Genomic DNA, 14,441 nt, shown 5'->3' on the forward strand with positions numbered 1-14,441 from the left:
ATTCACCACGAATTGTCCTCCGATAATGCTGAATGTTGAACTAAATGGACTCCCGGTGTTAATGGAGCTGAACACGGGTGCGAGCCAGTCCATCATGGGCAAAAGGACTTTCGAAAGGTTGTGGTGCAACAAGGCCTTAAGGCCAGTCTTAACTCCAATTCGCATGAAACTAAGAACTTACATGAAAGAACTGATTCCTGTAATCGGCAGTGCTACCGTAAAGGTCTCCTACGATGGAGCGGTGCACAAGCTATCACTCTGGGTGGTACCGGGCGATGGTCCCACGCTGCTCGGCAGGAGCTGGCTGGGAAAGATACGCTGGAACTGGGAAGACGTCCGAGCGCTATCGCCCGCTGACGACACTTCGTGTGCCCAGGTCTTAAACAAAATTACTTTGCTGGTCGAACCAGGCATTGGGAAATTCCAAGGAGCAAAAGTGCCGATCCACCTAATTTTGTGGGCGCGACCCATCCATCACATGGTGAGAGCAGTACCGTACATGATGAGAGAAAGTGTAGAGATCGAGCTAGACCGGCTGCAAAGAGAGGGCATCATTTCACCGATTGAATTCAGTGAGTGAGCCAGTCCTATTGTCCCAGTCCTCAAGGGAGATGGCACCGTCAGAATCTGTGGCGATTACAAAGTAACTATCAATCGTTTCTCCTTGCAGGACCAATACCCACTACCAAAGGCCAACGACTTCTTTGCAATGCTGGCAGGAGGAAAGACGTTCACGAAGCTGGATCTGACTTCAGCCTACATGACGCAGAAACTGGAGGAATAATCGAAGGCTCTCACCTGCATCAACACGCACAAGGGCCTTTGTGTTTATAACAGATGCTCGTTTGGAATCTGATCAGCGGCGCCGATAATCCAGCAAACATTGAAAGTTTACTGAAGTTGATCCCGCACACGTGGTCTTCCAGGACGATATCTTGGTCTCAGGTCGGAACACAGTCGAGCACCTGCAGAACCTGGAGGAAGTTCTTAGTCGACTCAACCGCGTGGGGCTCAGGTTAAAACGCTCGAAGTGCGTTTTCCTGGCACCTGAAGTGGAGTTCCTGGGCAGGAGAATTGTGGCGGACGGCATCAGGCCCACCAATGCGAAGACGGAGGCAATTGAGAACGCACTGAGGCCACAGAACGTGATGGAGCTGCGGTCGTTTCTGGGACTCTTGAACTACTTTGATAACTTCTTACCGGGTCTCAGCACTCTGCTAGAACCATTACATGTCTTACTACAAAAAGGGGGCGAATGGATTTGGGGCAAAATCCAAGAAAAGCGAGAAAATTGTTATGCCCAAACAAATTGCTTGTGTTGCATGATCCATGTAAGTGCTTGGTACTAGCATGTGATGCGTCATCACATGGCGTCGGGTGTGTATTGCAACAAGCTAATGATTTCGGGAAATTGCAACTGGTTGCTTATGCATCCAGGAGTCTGTCTATGGCTGAGAGAGCATACAGCATGATTGAAAAAGAAGCATTAGCGTGTGTCTATGGGGTAAAGAAAATGCATCAATACCTGTTTGGGCTAAAATACGATTTGGAAATTGACCATAAGTCACATTTCCCTGTTTTCTGAGAGTAAAGGGATAAATACCAACGCATCAGCCCGCATCCAGAGATGGGCGCTCACGTTGTTCGCATACAACTACGCCATCCGCCACAGGCCAGGCACAGAAAACTGCGCCGATGCTCTCAATAGGTTGGCATTGCCCACCACGGGGGTGGAAATGGCACAGCCCGCAGATCTAGTCATGGTTACGGAAACATTTGAGAGTGAGCAATCACCCGTCACTGCCATGCAAATCAAAACCTGGACAAGCCAGGACCCCTTATTATCTCTCGTCAAAAGCTGTGTGCTTCACGGGAGCTTGTCCAGTGTCCCAGTGGAAATGCAGGAAGAAATAATGCCGTTCCAGCGGCGCAAAGATGAAATGTCTATACAGGCAGACTGCCTTCTGTGGGGCAATCGAGTAGTGGTCCCCAAGAAGGGCAGAGATACCTTCATCAATGACCTCCGCAGGGCCCACCCAGGCATCGTAATGATGAAAGCGATAGCCAGATCCCATGTGTGGTGGCCCGGTATCGATGCGGACTTAGAGTCCTGCGTTCACAGATATAATACATGCTCGCAGTTAAGCAATGTACCCAGGGAGGCGCCGCTAAGTTTATGGTCTTGGCCCTCCAAACCGTGGTCTATGGTACATGTCGACAATGCAAGCCCGTTCTTGGATAAAATGTTCCTCATGGTTGTAGACACGTACTCGAAGTGGATTGAATGTGAGAAAATGTCGGCTAGCATGTCCGCTGCCACTACTGAAAGCTTGCGGGCCATGTTTGCCACACACGGCTTACCCGATGTCCCGGTAAGCGACAACGGGTCATGTTTTATCAGTGCTGAGTTCAAAGAATTCATGACCCGTAACAGGATCAAACATGTCACATCTGCCCTGTTTAAACCAGCTTCCAATGGTCAGGCAGAGGGAGCAGTGCAAACCATGAAGCAAGGCTTGAAGAGGGTAACTGAAGGCTCAGTGCAGACTCGCCTATCCCGAGTTCTGCTTAGCTACCGCACGAGACCCCACTCACTCACTGGGATCCCAACTGCTGAACTGCTCATGAAAAGACCACTTAAGACAAGGCTCTCGTTAGTTCTCCCTGATCTACATGAACAGATAGAGAGCAGGCGGCTTCAACAAAGTGCATACGATGATCGCAGAAATGTATCACGCGATATTGAAATCAATGATCCTGCATTTAAATTAAATTATGGACAAGGTCCCAAGTGGCTTCCCGGCACTGTCGTGGCCAATGAGGGGAGCAGGGTGTTTCGGGTCAAACTTTCAAATGGACTCATTCACCGGAAACACTTGGACCAAATCAAACTCAGATTCACAGACTATCCTGAACAACCCACCTTGGACCCTAGCTTTTTTGATCCAGCAACATACACACCAGTGGCAACCGGAACCACGGTTGACCACAAAGCAGAAACCCATCATCCACAGCAGCTCTGCAGGGCCCAACACACCAGGCAGCCCAGCAAGGCCAGCTGCACAGCAGCCCAGTGAGGGTCCAACAAATGATTCAACAATACCAGCTTTCACACTGAGCTGATCAACCAGGGCAAGAAGGGCCCCAGATCGACTCACATTGTAAATAGTTACACTATTGTCTTTGGGGGGGGGGGCAGTGTTGTTATATATGTGAACTTGTATTTACTTGGTACAGCCACCAGAGGGCTCATCCCCTGTGCTCACAAAGGATCCCATAATCCCTTGTGAGCACAGGTATTTAAGGAGGCTTCACAGGTTGGAGAGGCACTCTGGAGACCTGCAATAAAAGACTAAGGCCACACTTTACTTTGAGCTCACAGTGTTCAGTCTGACTCTTTCTCCATATACAACAGAATCCAGAACAGGGGAGCAGCCTGGACCCCCTAAAGAAAGCGAGCAGATTTTTATTTTTAAGTTGCTGGTGGACTTCCTTACACAGGGATTGTGTCCTGCGGATCTTTGTCCTCACTTGGCCCACTTTAAAAAAAAACTTGCACGAATGCACAATGTTTTAAAGCACAACATTTAAAGGAATAATTTCCACCCCCCCTCTCCCCAAATACTCTGTGGAAAAATAGTCAAAAGATCTCAAAATGGGATAGCTTAATTAACCACACTGCAAAAGCAGTTAGAGGCAATTTGCAAAGAGGCAATTTCCATTAAAAAGGTCCAGTGTATCGATGGTCAGCCAACTTTCCATTCATTGTTTCTCCGTTCCTGGCACACGGAGATGGATAGGGCTGGAAGAAGAACTTTAACTCTGTAACACTGTGTATTTTAACAGTTTACCAAAAGAAGTTATCAGAACTTCAGCCAAATATTTCAAAACAAAGCAATCCAGTTTGTAGCTAGTGTAAGTTTGATTATTTTACTGAATGTAATTCAGCCCGTGTTTCTGCTGTATGCATTTTATCTGTCAATGCATTTGGACAGAACTGCCATTTTGTACACAGTGATTATATAGTGATGCTAGCTCTTGACTAACCCATCGTTCTCCTTAATAACAGGCCTCAATTGTTCTTTGACAATTAGCCTCTTGTGAAATTACCCAAAGAATTTATTTTTATTTCCTCTCAGCAGTAAAAGTGAAATAGTGCGGGGGGGTGGTGCGGGGGGAGCAGAACTCTATGTGTGTGTGTGTGTGTGTGTCCTCAAGTCGCTGGAGAAATACCACCAACGATGTCTCCATAAGATCCTGCAAATCCCATGGGAGGACAGATGCATCAACGTTAGCGTCCTCGACCAGGCCAACATCCCCAGCATTGCAGAACTGACCACACTTGATCAGCTCCGCTGGGCAGGCCACATTGTTCGCATGCCCCGACATGAGACTCCCAAAGCAAGCGCTCTACTCGGAACTCCTTCACGGCAAACGAACCAAAGGTGAGCAGAGGAAATGTTACAAGGACACCCTCAAAGCCTCCCTGATAAAGTGCAACATCCCCACTGACACCTGGGAGTCCCTGGCCAAAGACCACCCTAAGTGGAGGAAGTGCATCCGGGAGGGCGCTGAGCACCTCGAGTCTCGTCGAGATCATGCAGAAATCAAGCGCAGATAGCGGAAAGAGCGTGCGGCAAACCTGTACCACCCTCCCTTACCCTCAACGACTATCTGCCCCACCTGTAACAGAGACTGTGGTTCTCGTATTGGACTGTTCAGCCACCTAAGGACTCATGTTTAGAGTGGAAGCAAGTCTTCCTCGATTCCGAGGGACTGCCTATGATGATGATGTGAGGGGGTGTTGGGGGGTAGAATGGGCGGGGTGGTGGGGTTGCTGCTGTTGGGCACGGAATGGCCCTCAGCTTGTTGCTGCATTCGTCCGAGCAACCCGTGTGCTGGCAGATACCTGGCAACCAGTTGTCCATCTGCTGCCTTACATCTGCTTGCCACATTGTTTTAGCAAAGTGAAAGATGAGTACTATCTGAAGACTGAGAGTTTTAGCCTCAAGGAAATAAATCCAACGTATTTGCACAGGGGAGAAAACAACTCAGATCAGGTGCTTGCATCACAGCTAAAGTCCCCAGCAACACTTCCAGTTGACATCTGATTCATGGTTTATAATGATGCAGTGATGTTGTAACTAATAGTATGAGCACCTCGAGTCTCGTCGCCGAGAGCATGCAGAAACCAAGCGCAGGCAGTGGAAAGAGCGTACGGCAAACCTGTCCCACCCACCCCTTCCCTCAACGACTGTCTGTCCCACCTGTGACAGGGACTGTGGTTCTTGTATTGGAAGAATGTTCCCGATGTTGGGGAAGTCCAGAACCAGGGGACACAGTCTAAGAATAAGGGGTAAGCCATTTAGGACCGAGATGAGGAGAAACTTCTTCACTCAGAGAATTGTGAACCTGTGGAATTCTCTGCCACAGAAAGCTGTTGAAGCCAGTTTGTTAAATACATTCAAGAGGGAGTTAGATGTGGCCCTTATGGCTAAAGGGATCAAGGGGTTTGGAGAGAAAGCAGGAGTGGGGTACTGAAGTTGCATGATCAGCCATGATCATATTGAATGGTGGTGCAGGATCGAAGGGCCGAATGACCTACTCCTGCACCTATTTTCTATGTTTCAATGTTTCTACGGACTAAGTGAAAGCAAGTCTTCCTTGATTCCGAGGGACGGCGTATGATGATGAGTATGTGCTAAGCAGTGCGCACAGGTGTCCAAACATGGATTGAAAATTTTAAATGTTAGCAAGCGGGTTTCACTGACAATAAAATAAAACTTAAATTGAAGTTCAAAAATGTTTGCTGGTTGTAGATGCCAGTGTGAATCTGAAGTGGTGTGAGACAAACCACTCAAGTCGGTTCGTACAATTTGCCGGAATTAAAATTCTGGGAAATACACGCCAGAGTTGCATGACAGAGTTTCTACTGAGACAAGTTCCAAGTCGCTGCTCACTGATGCGAAATGTGTGGAACAAAAGGAAAGGAAATTGTTATTATTTGAGTAGAAAGCAAATTCCAAAGAACCACAATTCATTGAGAACACTTGTTCAAAAGTTTCTTTTGATTTTTCTTTCAAGGGGACTATATTTTAATTCATTGGTTTCCAATTTACTGTAATTTCTGGCAAAATGTCTTTAACTTTCCGTTTCCACCCCCCACCCTACACCACAATTAACTACAGTAGTTACTTCAAATATTTCCATGACTACAGAATATGGATTTGCAGGCTCCCTCCTCAGCCAGCTGCCACGGTGCTCATGTCTGATCAGAAAGCGATGGGTCCAATTGTCTCAGATGGCCATTATTCACCTCAGCCCGATGTAGTTGGGGTTCAGTTTTGCCTCCATCTTTACAGGAACTTCCATGACAGAGTGGCATGTCAGGGGATGGCAAATCCTGCTTTATTCCTCCTCCCTCCAAACATAACCGCTTCTACTATTGGCTGATTACTATGTGGCTCTGCAGTGCTAGAAGTAGTTATCAGTCTGCTCCATCTATCAACGATGTCCCCGCAAGATCCGACAAATCCCCTGGGAGGACAGGCGCACCAACGTTAGCCTCCTCGACCAGGCCAACATCCCCAGCATTGAAGAACTGACCACACTTGATCAGCTCCGCTGGGCAGGCCACATTGTTCGCATGCCAGACACGAGACTCCCAAAGCAAGTCCTCTACTCGGAATTCCTTCACGGCAAATGAGCCAAAGGTGGGCAGAGAAAGCATTACGATGACAGCCTCGAAGCCTCCTTGATAAAGTGCAACATCCCCACTGACACCTGGGAGTCCCTGGCCAAAGACCGTCCTAAGTGGAGGAAGTGCATCCGGGAGGGCGCTGAGCACCTCGAGTCTCATCGCCGAGAGCATGCAGAAACCAAGCGCAGGCAGCGGAAAGAGCGTGCGGCAAACCAGTCCCACCCACCCTTTCCCTCAACGACTATCTGTCCCACCTGTGACAGGGACTGTGGTTCTTTAATTGGACTGTTCAGCCACCTAAGGACTCATGTTTAGAGTGGAAGCAAGTCTTCCTCGATTCTGAGGGACTGCCTATGATGATGATGATGATGACCATCAATCGACGACGTCCTGGCCTCCCTCCTCCAGCACGCAGTGAGCACAATGACTGTGACCACCCTGACCTCTCCTCCTTCCACTCACCAAGCAGCAGCCATTTTGTGGTGCTCCTTTCTTCCACGTTCTTGTAGTGCTGCAGCCATTTTGTGGTCTTGTTGCAGGCAGGCTGTGGTAGTGGTGACCTGCATTCAAAATGCGAGTCAACATGGAGGAGCATCATGTGACATCGAGCGGCCAATCGGACTTGAAAGCTCCCTTAAAGGAGACCGGTAACCAAAAAAATTTAAAGGGGAAGTTCCAACTATTTGAGTACACAGACTTTAAAGCTAAAGATGCAATTAAAGGGTGCAAGTATGAAAATGTATGCAATGTAACCATGAATTGTGATGCTGGTTTAACTAAGGTGATTAATGAGATGAATGCAGGTCTCAGTAAGGTTAAGAACAAGTTTATTATGCTTAACAATAATGATAGAGATTGTGAAATGCCTAATGTAACCATGTCTGTTGAAACCAGGACACCCAAAAGTGATGCAAGTGCTAGAATGTATAATGCAGGCTCGACTATGTGTGATCAGAGCCAAGGTGTCATGTATACTGGTAGGACACTGCCAAAGGACATTGGGTCCTACAGGGACCATGCTAATGCCAATGGAATCCCCCTGTGGGAGACCCCCTGGTCCAGCAGGCTACCTGACCATGTAGCCTGGACCTTTGGAACGAATGTGATGCCCCTTGCAGGACACACACACATGCAGTGGGAGCAGACCCACTACAGGGACAGTAGTCAATGGGCAGCCCAGCCACCACCAATGGCAACCAGCACCAGACCAGCCTTACAGCCCCTGGCCACCAGGGCCAACACCAGAAGCATGAGGCCAATACCCTCCAGCTTCCCTGGCAAACCCTGGGATGACCTGACCCTCATCCCCATTGGTGGACATGGAGCCCACTCAGTCTTGTGGCCCTGCCCACCACCCCACAATTACCCACATTACAGTGTATACACACCACTCACTGTCGCCGTGGCTACCTCCCCGAGGGATCTCACAACAGTGACACCCACTTGGTTTGTGTGTGAGGGAGGGGAAACGTACGAGGTCAGCCTCAAGCACAGGGGTCACACCTGGCAACCACACAACTCTCACCACAACCTCCCATAGCCCACCACTGATCACCTCCCCTGGTCATGACAACTAGGATATGAAAAATGCTCAGGGGGGAGTATTGTTGTGTATGCATGCCTGTTTACTGTGTGATGTCTGTAACACTGTATGCAACATTGAATGTACCCTTGTACTGTACACACCTTACCGGTACACTAGAGGGTGCTGTTGCTGGAGACCCAGGGGTTACCTGCACACGGCAGGTGGCCCAGTATAAAAAGGAACACACAGCTTGTTGTCAGCACTCAGGAGCTGCTAATAAAAGACTGCAGGTCTGCAGATTTTAAGCACCATACCCTGCCTCGTGGAGTCATTACTAAAGGTGCCTACATACTCCACCTCACAAAATGGACCTCTGACCTTCCCAATGCTCGCCCCCAGCGAGGCCTCGTACCTCTCACCATCTCACCGAAGGGCGCTACTCGGCGCCGAGCTTACAGCCCGCATCTCGCCGTAAGCAGTTAGGCTCATACAGCAGAGCCTGGTCTCCAGTCGTCTTGGAGCCCCTTGCCACTGGACCAAGACCTCGCTCAGCTAAGCCCGTGTGGTGGCTGGTGTGCAATGGCCACCCCACGTTAAAAGAACTCACGCACAGGCATCTTCCACCCTTCAATATGAAGTTCGGGACCTGGAACGTCAGGACCCTCAAGGACAATTCTCACCCAGGAAATAGGCCAATCAAAGGCCAGAGGCTTCACTGGCAGAGGATTGAAGATATTGGAGGAAAGAGAGAGAAACAATACAAGGAACTGATTTATGTATGTAACAGCACATGAGAAAGGCAAAACAAATCTCATTCCAGGCTGGACTACACTTGCTCGAGCACTTACACTTGCTTCATTTTTAGCTGGAAAAGAAAATCTCGAGCAAGTTATCGAGCAGAAACTGATGACCAAAAAACAATGGTCAAAATGCAAGTGCAATGAACAGCTTCCCAAGGGACTACTGGATAGAGCATGCAGCTCAGTCTCGAGCAAAATCCATGCAATGTGGGCATCACTGACAAGGTCAGCATTTATTATTACTTATCTCGAATTGTCTTTGAGAGGGTGCTGGTGAACCCACCCTCTTGAACCGCTGCAGTCCATGAGGTGAAGGCACTCCCATAGTGCAGTTGGGCTTGCATGGATGTCAGCAGATGACAGGGTTAGGTTTAGCTATGAAGCCCCTTACCAAAGTCAGAATAACTCCTGACACTATGCAAGCTCAAATATGAAGGATGGCTTTTTGAGTGAGTTACAGGAGTTACTGTTAGAGGCCATAGAACAGTATCCCAGCGAGAATCAGTACCTTCAGGGGAGAAGACTGCAAAAGATGGACATAACCAAACAGAGGATGACATGGGTAGCACAAAGAATTAGTACACTGTCCTTTTATGTCTAACACCCTAAGTTCAAATCCAACTACTGAGAGGACAAAGGCACCAACAGAAATCCTAATGCATGAGTCTATGGCACAAAATATGCCCATGATTCTGGACCAACTATCATTACATTGATAGTCTGAGAGAGGTCTAAAATGGCAGGTGCAGGAAGTGAAATATTCACGTTACGTATGCAATAAAGGTTCAAACTGACTACTGTTTAACTAAGCAAGGTACAACCTTGCTTCTGCTTTATTTAGGCCCAAAAGGCCTGACTCCAAAATGGCTGGCCTTTTATACCAGAGCAGCACCATGTGCGTGCTGCTCAGTGGCCTCCAGCAATGACACCATCTGGTGGCTACAAGTAGCATGTACATACATGACACAGGCTAATGTTGTCAGGGGTATCCTCTGAGGTGGGGTTAAGGCTTATTGATGAATACAATAGATGGAGCTCTACTCTGTTACATGTTAACAATGGATGCTGAATATTCTAATCCCCAGTATTAAAAGGAACTCTCATAAAAATGCACCAAAAACAAGTTTTTAACAACTGTCAACAATCACATGTGTAGTCAGAACACAGCACAGGAAAGGCATGATCGTGCGGTGATGTGACTAACGAACACCTCCTAAATGCAGCAGCAGCAATCACTTTATTTGCTCTATAAAACATACTCATCCAAGCAGCTGCAGTAATGGATCCGACAGAGACTGAAACTTAGGGAAAGCCGTACAGACAGAATCCAGGTTTTATCTCCAATCTCTGCTAAGTTAATCTAAGTGTACTGCAGTCGTCCTGGTTAACCCTTGCCATTGGATAAAGGCCTAGCTCTGTCAAGCCCGTGTGGTGGCTGGTGTGCAACGGCCACCCCATGTTAAAAAAATCCACGCACAGGCACCTTCCACCCTTCAATTGGAGTTCAGAACTGGTGGAAACAAGTCATCCTCGCTCGAGGGACCGCCTATGATGATGATGATGATGATGACTGCAACTGGCATTATCCAGCATTCCCACTCCTGATCGCTATCTCGTGATCCTTGCTGGAATGTGCACACATAGCTATTTTGTGAGTACATGCCTTGGCTCAGCTAGTCTGCCCACCAGTGAAACACCACTGTCTTGACCTAGTATTATATAGTCATCATCATAGGCAGTCCCTCGAAACGAGGATGACTTGCTTCCAAGCCAAAAAAGGATGAGTTCACAGGTGTTTCAATGATATCCCGGATCCCGAACGACATCGTGAAGAGTGGAAGATGCCTGCACGTGGATTTTTTTAACGTGGGGTGGCCGTTGCATGCCAGCCACACACGGGCTTGACAGAGCGAGGTCTTGGTCCAGTGGCAAGGGTTAACCAAGACGACTGGAGACCAGCTCTGCTGCACGGACCCAGTGCGCACACATATCGCAGTGTGGGCTGGGCCCGTGCTGCCCCTGGGCCCTCGCCTCTTCTGGGCCCCGAACTCGCGCCGCTCCTGGGCCCCGATCACATCCCTCCACAATCTCTTATATAGTACTTACAGCACAGAAACAAGCCATTCGGCCCAACAGGTTATGCCTGTATTTACGCTTCACACGAGCTTCTTTCCACTTTATTACATCTTAAACCTGCTGAATGAGCTCCTGAGAAAATGATTAGAGGATGGTTGACACCATCGAACCTTACTCAAACAAGCAACAGTATTCAGATGAGAAGGAGAGAAACAGGCAAAGAAAAGTATATTTAAGATCATCATCATAGGCAGTCCCTCGAAAACGAGGAATACTTGCTTCCACTCTGAAACTGAGTTCTTAGGTGACTGAAGAGTCCAATACAGTAATTACAATCTCTGTCACAAGTGGGGCACAGAGTCGTTGAAGGAAAGGGTGGGTCAAGGCCGGGGCACTCAAAGACGCAGCTAAGAGAGCCACTGCCTCACTGCTAACCTGGCGACCCTGGATGACCCCAAGACGCAGAATACCCCCAGCACTTGGTCTGCCCTCCAGGCCACCATAACCAGTGCCTGCGAAGAGACGCTCGGTCACTCAACCAGGAAACACCAGGATTGGTTTGACGAGAATGACCAGGAGAGTCAAGAGCTAATAAATCGCAAGCGCAGGGCATTTCTGAACCTAAAATAACAACCCAACTCGGGAGCAGCAAAGCAGCTCTACAGACGACTTAAGGTCGAAGTCCAACAAAAAACCCGCGACCTAAAGAAAAAGTTAAGATAAGATTGAGAAGACTCAGAGTGTCAATTTTCGAGCAGGACAGGGGTTCTACCAATCTCTTGTCAGTGTTGAGGCATCAACATCATCATAGGCAGTCCCTCGGAATCAAGGAAGACTTGCTTCCACTCTAAAAATGAGTCTTTAGGTGGATGAACAGTCCAATACGAGAACCACAGTCCCTGTCACAGGTGGGGCAGATAGTCGTTGAGGGAAAGGGAGGGTGGGACAGGTTTGCCGCATGCTCTTTCCGCTGCCTGCGCTTGATTTCTGCATGCTCTCGGCGATGAGACACGAGGTGCTCAGCGCCCGCCCGGATGCACTTCCTCCACTTAGGGCGGTCTTTGGTCAGGGACTCCCAGGTGTCAGTGGGGATGTTGCACTTTATCAGGGAGACTTTGAGGGTGTCCTTGTAGCGTTTCCTCTGCCCACCTTTGGCTCGTTTGCCGTGAAGGAATTCCGAGTAGAGCGCTTGCTTTGGGAGTCTTGTGTCAGGCATGCAAACAATGTGGCCTGCCCAGCAGAGCTGGTCGAGTGTGGTCAGTGCTTCAATGCTGGCCTGGTCGAGGACGCTAACCTTGGTGCATCTGTCCTCCCAGGGGATTTGCAGGATCTTGCGGAGACATCGTTGGTGGTATTTCTCCAGTGATTTGAGGTGAATACTGTATACTGTCTACATCTCTGAGCCATACAGGAGGGCAGGTATCACAACAGCCCTCACAGCCATTGTGTCACTGGCCCTGGATGCTTGGCTCGGTCTGGCAGACCATCTCTTTCTGGCTGCTAGCAGCAAAAGTTAAAACACACAGAGACAGGCACAATTAGCTGTGTTTATTTGCAACATCGATGGGTTGGACCAGATTTCTGATTGGTCCCCTTGGAGGACATGTCACACCCAACAGTTTCTCTGGAATATGTAACCTGATTCAGCCTGCTGTGGGTAACCTTGCAATGAGTAATTTGATCCAGACTTGTCAGGCAGCCTACAGAAAGTAGAACTGCTTTGTGAAGATCCTCTGTTATGTATTCTGCAATTGTAATTATATTTGTTCTTGTTTGGTAAAATAATGTACTTTTTACTCCAATTTGTGGGTCAGTTACTTCTTTGGAGTTTCATGTTTTTTTTCCTTGTGGAAGTGATAACAATTCTTTCATTAGTTCAAAACTATGGGCCAGAAATTGGGCTAGTTACTCCCACCCGTGTGCGTCAATATCCTGGCAAAAAATTGCAGCCGCCACTCTAATTCCTTCTCTGGCAAGGGCCTTTGGTCTGCTGAAAGCAGCGCTGGCTCTGGAGATATAAGTGACGAGAGTGTGACGTCAGTCGACCTCACATCTGCGAACTTCGACTTTAGCACTGGATCCTAAGCTCACTCTGAAAACCGAGTGTTCAGCAGACTGACAGAGGTGCTGTCAGCAATTCTTAAAGGGGCACACATCTTTCAGGCAAGTTTGCATTTAAGCTTCTGGACTGGATTTTTAAAATGTTATTGAAGTATTGGATTGGTGCACGACATGTTAAAAGTGTGCAGGGAGTGCTGCTGGACACTTGCAAGGCCATGGATGGTAAAGGAAGGCCTCTGAGAAGACAGAAAATCTGCAAATACTCAGCAGCTCAGGCAGCATCCATAGAGAGAGAAATAGAGTTCACATCTCAGGTCGAGATGCCGCCTGACATGCTGAGTATTTCCAGAATTCCACTCAGAGGGAAATATTTCAGGTTTCCAGCATTCACTCAGAGGGAAGAGGAAGATGCAGAAGGAAGGATTCAACCCAGACAGCCCCTTTCAGACTGGGATATCTGGGATATCTGGGATGGAATCATCCAACTGTGGTACCAGTGACCGCAACCACAATTCCCCTTTCAACATTAGTCCCTCAACTTACCTTCCCTCTGTTACTGACCATCACAGCGTCCTCTTGGCAACAATGCTAAAATAAATGCCACCACAAAGAAAACGTTCCAATCCAACTTTACACAACGATCCATTCAATATGACATCAAGAAATCAACTCATTACCCTTATGCATTCTCTTAGTGACTGTCTTGTGTGTGCCTTTGCCTATCCTGATGGCACGCAGTGCTACCCAGCGGCTACAGCATGGCTGGTGGAAGGTTGCTGCCATACAATAGGGAACATTGCAAATGGCCTTGCTGGTCGACCTTGAGGAGCTGGTGGCTGGGAGTGTGAAATCGAGTGATGGTTTTTCTTCTTCTTCTTCACTCACCACTTCCTCTTCGTACTCAACTACATCTCCAGATAAGATTATTATGAATTACATGTTAGTTGTTTATTTTTGAATACTTGTTTTTTATCTTTAGTAATATAATCATCAGTAATAGATTTATAATTGTGTGTAAGAATTAATTATAAAAGTCTGTAATTATCAACTGTATGCAATGATAACCTGAATTATATATGACATGTAAACTTTTTGCTTGTGATTAAAAGTCTGTGAGTAAGCTGTAACCAGATAACCGGGGGTGAGAAAACAGATTGCTGTAGCCGAATAGTGAGACTGTGGGTGAAAGTTGGATATTAGCCACAGTAAGGATTGTTATATATGCAGACTATAGATATACTCTCTGTGTCGTCAATGTATAGTTGCATAAAATGAAGAC

The sequence above is a fragment of the Pristiophorus japonicus genome, chromosome 14 (genome assembly GCF_044704955.1).
Source record: "Pristiophorus japonicus isolate sPriJap1 chromosome 14, sPriJap1.hap1, whole genome shotgun sequence".
Classification (NCBI taxonomy): Eukaryota; Metazoa; Chordata; class Chondrichthyes; family Pristiophoridae; genus Pristiophorus; species Pristiophorus japonicus.